Source organism: Typha latifolia, chromosome 3 (assembly GCF_019914945.1).
Source record: "Typha latifolia isolate L0001 chromosome 3, TyphaL0001v2, whole genome shotgun sequence".
In the NCBI taxonomy this organism is placed as follows: domain Eukaryota; kingdom Viridiplantae; phylum Streptophyta; class Magnoliopsida; order Poales; family Typhaceae; genus Typha; species Typha latifolia.
In genome coordinates, this window is record NC_133088.1 from 7,713,925 (window position 1) to 7,721,409 (window position 7,485).

The window sequence follows — 7,485 nt, forward strand, 5'->3', positions numbered from 1 at the left end:
ACTCATCCAATCGACCTAAATTTGATTTTGTTGGATCCCTAACTTCAGGGCAACCTACCAGAATATTAGATCTTTTGGACGGTTAGATCAATCAAAATTTATCTCAAAATATCTACCTCTAGATCTATTCTGATCCAGCGCAGTATTTAGTAAAACGTTGATATCTAGAAATCTAGATATCACCCCAGATCCCACAACCTCATTCTGGAAAGCTGATTCAGAGATATATCTTTCATCCAAATTTGATAAGTAACCAACGGTCGGATCATTAGTAAATCAGCTCGAAAGGTACGGCTGTATTTAGATACAAATCATACCTCAATCATCATCTATTTCAAATTCTTTCCTAGATTTCCTTAACTATCCTTCCATATCTTCCCTATCCCCTTCAATAAAATTTCATCTACTATCCATAGCCATTCCATCTCCACCATTCATCCCTAATACTCCATAATCATCCTCCATCTAACCACTTATCCACCATATCCAAGATCTGACGGTTGGATTCGATACGTTCTACGGACGCCCTAATCCGTAATTATAATAATTGGTATCAATGGCTACCTCGAGGTCAAGGACGTCGGCTTCTCCAATAGGCTCGAGATATGCATCGATCGATCTGGACTTGTCGAAGCCTAGGAAGGCCTTGATCGACGATGAGACGGGATACCTCTTCTTCTAGAACACCAAGACTCAACTTATACAATGGGAGGAGCCCAAAGTCTCTATGCGAATGTCATGGTGGGATCCCTAGATGCAGGTGCCTTATAGCAAGGCCACCACCGCATATGCATATACCGACAAGGCGGGACGAGTTGTGCTCAATCCATGGCACAACACCTAGAAGGAGGCATCGCGACGACATATACCGGCATACGAATATGACCCTTCACCATATAGACAAACTCTAACGTCAAACAAGGTCACAACTCGCGACCTTAGCTAGAGGCCAACCGACGCTACAGTGGCGTGGCCGAAACTTTCTTCAACAAGCATGGCAATCACAAGGCAGCATGGGGAGCCCTCCGTAGCATACCCAACATCCTCCATGCTCTCCCTGCTCCCAACAAAAATAGGGGCGAGCTCGACTATCCAGCAAGATCGAGCTTCTACACCTCAATCCATGGTCAGCTGCAACGAACCGCCGCGGGCTATAATGAGATCCTTAACTATTGTAGCAATCCTCGGAACCTCCACATCTTCCCTTGCACCGGAGACCTCGCGGACAAACCACGAAAAGCTGGCTGCATCCTTCAACAAGCAGTTTCCTTTAGTGAGCCCGATGGTTGGAAAGGTTCTTTGGTCATTAGAACGGAGTTCTTCGACGAGTCGACAACCGTGCGAACCACTACGGAACGGAGGAAGATCTTGCATGGCTGATGGATATCCTCCATCAGGAATCCTCATCGGTGGTGAGGAAGATGACTCGGAACCGCGAGTTATGGCACTTGGGCCGCCTTACACAACCTCCCTATGCAACCATGGCGAGTCAGCAACTAGGAAGAAATCACGTATGGCCTCCCTGACGATGACAACGACGACACCATGCATGGTCGAGAATCAAGCTAAGGAAGGTGATTAGCATCTAGCCCCCATGGATTGGCCATGCTGGGGCTGCCCTTCCACGACGGGTCCAAAAACTCAGGTACTCTCTAAGCCGACTGAGCCTCTGCCACCGCGCCATCTTTGGCAACTTACATCTTCACCAACCAATGGAGGAAGGGGATAGCAACCCTAGCTCGCAAGCCACCGGAAGGCCGACTAGCAAAATGGTCATTTTCCTTGGTCGCCCCTCAACCAAACCCATGCCGATCGTAGCCCCGGCAACCAATGGACAAGTGACGGCGACCCCCTACAACCTTGAAGGAAATAGTAGCTACAAGGTTGCCTTCTAGAGCTTACCGACGACATGCACCACGTTGGATGATTCGCTTCCAACGACTACTAGCCTATCGACCAGTTGCACGACCAAAGGATCATCGACCGGAGCACCTGCGAAGAAAAATATCAAAACCCTACTCTTAGGTTCACGGTATCACGATCGTGAGGAAGAAGAAGGGGCCACCAAGCTCAAACTGTTGTCTTTTCGGCTCGATGGCTCCTCTAGCGACCTTCCACCATTCTGCTCGTAGGATTGGCGGTCAACGACGACATCGTCATCATCGGCGATGACGTTGTAGCTCCCCACCAAGCTACAACTCGAAGGAGAAGGCTACAATCTTCCACCCACGGCAGCATTAGCCATCGACAGCCCCATAAAGACCTCATGGGTAGCTGCTTTTCTCACCCAGACAGCTGAAAGCTTCCTGCCATGGCTGCGACGGGACAAGGAAGAAGGAGATGAAGATTTCATTTTTTGGGCCAACTTCGGCCTTCCATCGCTGCCAACCACCGCCACACCGCCGGGAACCCTACTAGAGCAACCACCGGGAACCCTACTAGAGCAACCATCGGAGGGCGTCACTGCTCAGCCATGGCTGCCACGTGCCAAGGCAACTCCAATGGCGACGACTAAAGGAGAGGGAATTATGGCAGAAATATTAGGGATTTCAAAAAAAAAATTGAAAACCCCAAGTGGTTAGAATTTCAAGATGGCTACTTGGTTGGGCTTGATCAGGTTGAATTGCTAGACATGAGCTAGGTCAGACCTAAGAGCCAAAGGGGTCAAGTCAAGTGTGAGTCATCTTCGGACTTGGGAACTCAATTAGGTCAAATAAGGGACCTGATCAGAAACCCTCTACTTGACTTAAGTTGAGTTTGCTTATACCTGGACACATTTGACTTGGATCCTAATCCATAAAGTAGTTAGTACGATTATGAGCACAACCAACAGTCAGTTCGGCTGGTTGAACCTGACTTGAGTCACGAGGTGGACCTGATTTGGATCCACCAACTACACCTAACTCGACCTCCCGAGCGCAATTGGATGCACTGGATTTTTATAGCTGAACTGACATTGAGTCAATTGGTTTGGCCACCTAAGACTGAGTGGACTCAATGTAGACGGACCTGAATCCCACCTTGGGCCAATAGGAGTACAAGTATTCAAGCTTGACTGAGGATGATCTACTGAACATAGCAAGTTTGACTTGAGTCACCTTGATGACAAGGTGTATGGAAGCGTGGTGGATTGATATGATCCGGATGAGCTGGGTTAGTCTACAAGATGGGCCTTACGCCAAGTTGGTCCACTAAAAGGGTATTGGGCTAGGCTTAATATAGTTATCCACTATATTTGCTTATTTACTTATTGCATTTGCTTTAGTTTAGTCCCACATTGGGTAATGGGCTAAGCCTACTTGTATCTATCTCCTATAAATAGGAGGGTTGATCTTCACTTGAGGATCATGGATGAATTATTATGAAACTTCTTAGTTTGAGCCCACTTCTCCCCCTTCTATTAGTTTATGACTTGACTCATTATGGTTGTTGTGACAAATTAAGTAACACTCGTAAGTGCACGAATCTATGGAGTAGATCGTATTATGATTGTATACCGAGATGATCTCTAGCATGAGTGTGCATGTGATAGACTAGCGGGAGTATGCATGTGTTAGATACATGATTGGAGACTACATCGCATTATTTTTCTCTTGATTGCTGTTCCACCTAAATTCCTGTTATGCGTTGACTTGTTATTGTACTGGATATATGCATATGATCTGATATTTAGAGGGAAAGCATGAAATATAATTGATAAGATAGTTGATAGAAAACGTGAAGATGCCCGAGTGAGTGTGAGGGTTAGGGCATGCCTGGAGATGGTTGATCGCTCGACATGGTCGCTATCCTGATGGCCTTACGTCCGACATCGTTAGTCTGTGTGCGCAGCAGACATTCGGACACATGTCGTTTGTTAGGGCATATGTGGCGAGTTATCCTCACAAGGTTTCTATCAGCTAGAAGGGTGCCCGATCTGGATGGATGTTGATACCCTTGCGGGTGGCGGGGTATGGTTATATTTGAGATACTCTTGTGGATGGTAGAGTATGCTCTGAGCCTTCGGACATGATGTTGAGACCGGGTACCAAGTGTTGACTGTGCACAGTGGTCTAGTATGATGATGACATATAGAGATGACATTGATGACTGAGATGTTGAGAAATGCATATAATTTTATTATCATTTGATTACCTGATTATCGAGTGGTCAATATACATCATATATGGTTGCATTTGATATCATAGCATGGTCATGGTCGGCATACATCATGGATCATATTTGAGAGAAAGTTATGATGATAGTATGACATGAAGATTTATTTACTCATTGTCTAGGATTATATACTTTTATCAGTTATGATATGTTATCTACTTTTCATTTATATATTATTGAGGATACATCCATATATTTATTCATGACATGCTGCTCTTTCTTATTCATATTATACAATACATGATTTACTCTTTATTTGACATCACTTATTCGGGATAAGGTTTATTCACTAAGCATTTTGCTCATGACTCTCTTTATTTCTTTTCTAACCCCCTTAAATATGTGGTATGTGATAACAACTTGAGATATCTTGAGAAGATATTTTAGAGCGATGATGAGGTGATCTATAGATACGAGACGGTATAGATGATAGTTTATATAGAAATTGAGTTGTACCAGTATTTGATATTTGTACTCTTTTGTATTAGACGATGATTTGTATAATACTGATCGAATCATAGTGTACTCTTATATTGGTTGTTTTAGTTGTATCTTGATGGTTTGTCGTGACCTATGTGGGTCTTGCTAAATTATGTAGTGGACTAGTGTATATTATTGTGGACTTGGATATTCATATGGTAATAGGTTTATTTGGTTAATAGTATGTTTTATTTGGTGATGGATTATGTGATCATGGATAGATTAGTAGGTTTTATTTGATGATGTCATGATTATATGTGCCCAGGAGTGTATTTGTGCGTGACGGGCCCTGCCCGACCTATCGCGTGCACCGCACGTGCCGTGTGGGTGCGTGGGCGTGCACGTGCCCGTGCCGGGCAGGGGCATTACAAGTATGGTCCATCCTATAGCTTCCTTGTGTTCTTTTAAGACACTCACAAGTTTTTTCTCTTGTTCCTTACCCATATCAGATGCTATAATAATAGGAAGGGTTTTAGAAGAGCCTAAAAACACATATTTAAGAGTATCACGTAGTGGTTTAAGATCTAACTTTGGAGGTTTTATGATGGACGAAGGAGTTAGGGATGAAGATAGTGGAAGAAGTTCAATCTTAGGCTGCTATTTATTAAAATCCATAAGGGGTGCAGATTCTAACAGTGCATTGACCTTCTCAAAAGAAGTTTTCTAATCAAAATCACCGTCAAAATGTAAAACACACTTTTCTAAAGGATTCTCAACATTTGCCTACTCATTTATGCTCTCTAATAGGCCTTTAATCATATCAACCTCAAAAACATCATCAGTTTCAGGAGGTTGATGGCTAACATCAAAGACATTTAAGTCAAGTCATATTGCCAAAAGACAACTTCATAATCCCATTTTGACAGTGAATGACTGCATTAGCAGTGGCTAGGAATAACCTTCCTAAGATCACATGGATATGATTGCTCGGGTTTTGGACAGGTTCAGTGTCAAGGATTATGAAATCCACAGGAAAAATAGACTTGTCTATCTTAATCAGAATATCCTCTATAATGCCACGAGGATATTTGATAGAACGATCTGCCAAAGACAATCTAATTTGAGTTGGCTTCAACTCTCCAAGACCTAATTGTTTGTGAACTGAATATGGTAAAAGATTAATACATGCACCTAAATCCAAAAGGGCTTTATCAATGACATGATTGCTAATGACACACGAAATAGTAGGACAACTTGGATCTTTAAACTTAGGTGGAATATTGTTTTGGATGATTGAGCTTACTTACTTAGCTAGGAATGCCTTCTTTTGCACTTTTGATTTTCTTTTTTGACTGCAAAGATCCTTCAAAAATTTAGTATAATCAGGAACTTGCTTAATGACATCGAGTAATGGAATGTTAATTTTAACTTGCTTAAACAATTCCATTATCTCACTAAAGTTTGTTCTTACTTTAGCCTGAGTTAGTCTTTGGGGAAATAGTGCTTTGAGAATAAAAGCCTGCTCATATGAATTTCTAGACTTGGGTAGAGAGTTACTTGGGTTGCTAGAGTCGAAGAGTATAGTTTCAGATAAACTATCATGATTATTTTGGGGGACATAGATTTCCTCACCCTCTGAGATGGATTTTTCATGATTTGTCACTTTAACCTTATTATTGACTAGTCTTCCAAACCTAAGGGTAATGACTGATTGAACTTGTTCATTATGCACACCTGAGGTGGATAGTTGGCTAATCTCATATTGGTCCTTTGGGTTAGGAAAGAGTTGACTACGAAATTTTCCTTGTTCTCTCGCACTAATCTTAGATGCTAATTGACCCACTTGAAGTTGAAGCTAAGAAATGGCTTGAGAATTTTGTATATTGGTAGCTTTTATTCTTTGCAAATTAGTACTAATTCATAAATTTCTCTATCATCGCTTCTAAGTTGGATGATTGTTGTTGAAGTACTATAACCGATTAATTAAGAGGAGGGGCATAAGAGACAGGCTGAGTAGGAGGACAAAATTGGTTAAATCCTGGAGGTCCTCCTTGGTTTATTTAAGGCTGCTATGGCCTCCAAGAAAAATTAGGGTGATTTCGCCAATTTGGATTGTATATTTTAGAGTAAGGACTATTGAATAGCTTTTTAAATTGATTTAGGGTATTTATTTGTTCATTGAACCCATTTTGGTACCCTAAGGAAGGGCAAACTATTGCAGTGTGCATGGGACTGGCACAAACATTACAAACTTCAGATTGCACCTGATTTATAGGTTTCATAGTTTGACATAACACAAGGGCATCAACTTTTCTAGACAAACTATCCAGTCATGCATTCATACTCACATCAGGTTGAACTTCATATATTCCTCTCTTAGACTATGACATCCCTCGATTTTCAGTACTAAAATCTCATTGTTGGAAATTTTTAGCTATTCTTTCAAAAAGAGCCTAAGCTTCAAGTGTGCTCTTAGTCAGAAATGACCCACCACTCATGGACTCAACCAGATTACGATTTGTGTCGGTTAGACCATTGTAGAAATACTAGACTAACCACCATTTTTCAAATTTGTGATGAGGGCACTTAATTTGAAGATCCTTAAATCTTTCCCGTGACTCATGAAATTTCTCTTCCTCTTTCTGCTTGAAAGTGGAGATGGCCAATCTATATTGGTTTTTTCTAGGCATAGAGTAAAATTTGGACACAAATTTATAGTTCAGATCTCTCCAAGTGGTGATCTAGTTAGGCTCTAAGTGATTCAACCAAGCTCTTGCTTGGCCTTTCAATGAAAAAGGAAAGAGCCTTAGCCTAACAAATTCATCAAAAAAGTTTTGAAATTTGAATGTTGAATAAATATCTAAGAATTTATCAATATGAGAGTATGGATTCTCATTTTCCTTACCATAA

The 7,485-nt window shown here is 41.6% G+C and overlaps 1 non-coding gene across 1 annotated transcript; it reads left to right on the plus strand.

The window, feature by feature from the left end:
* Positions 1–7,143: 7,143 nt before the first annotated feature.
* Positions 7,144–7,249, plus strand: LOC140785380 (small nucleolar RNA R71). Its single transcript, XR_012108437.1, has one exon. It is a non-coding gene; the product is annotated as a small nucleolar RNA R71 (small nucleolar RNA).
* Positions 7,250–7,485: the final 236 nt, after the last annotated feature.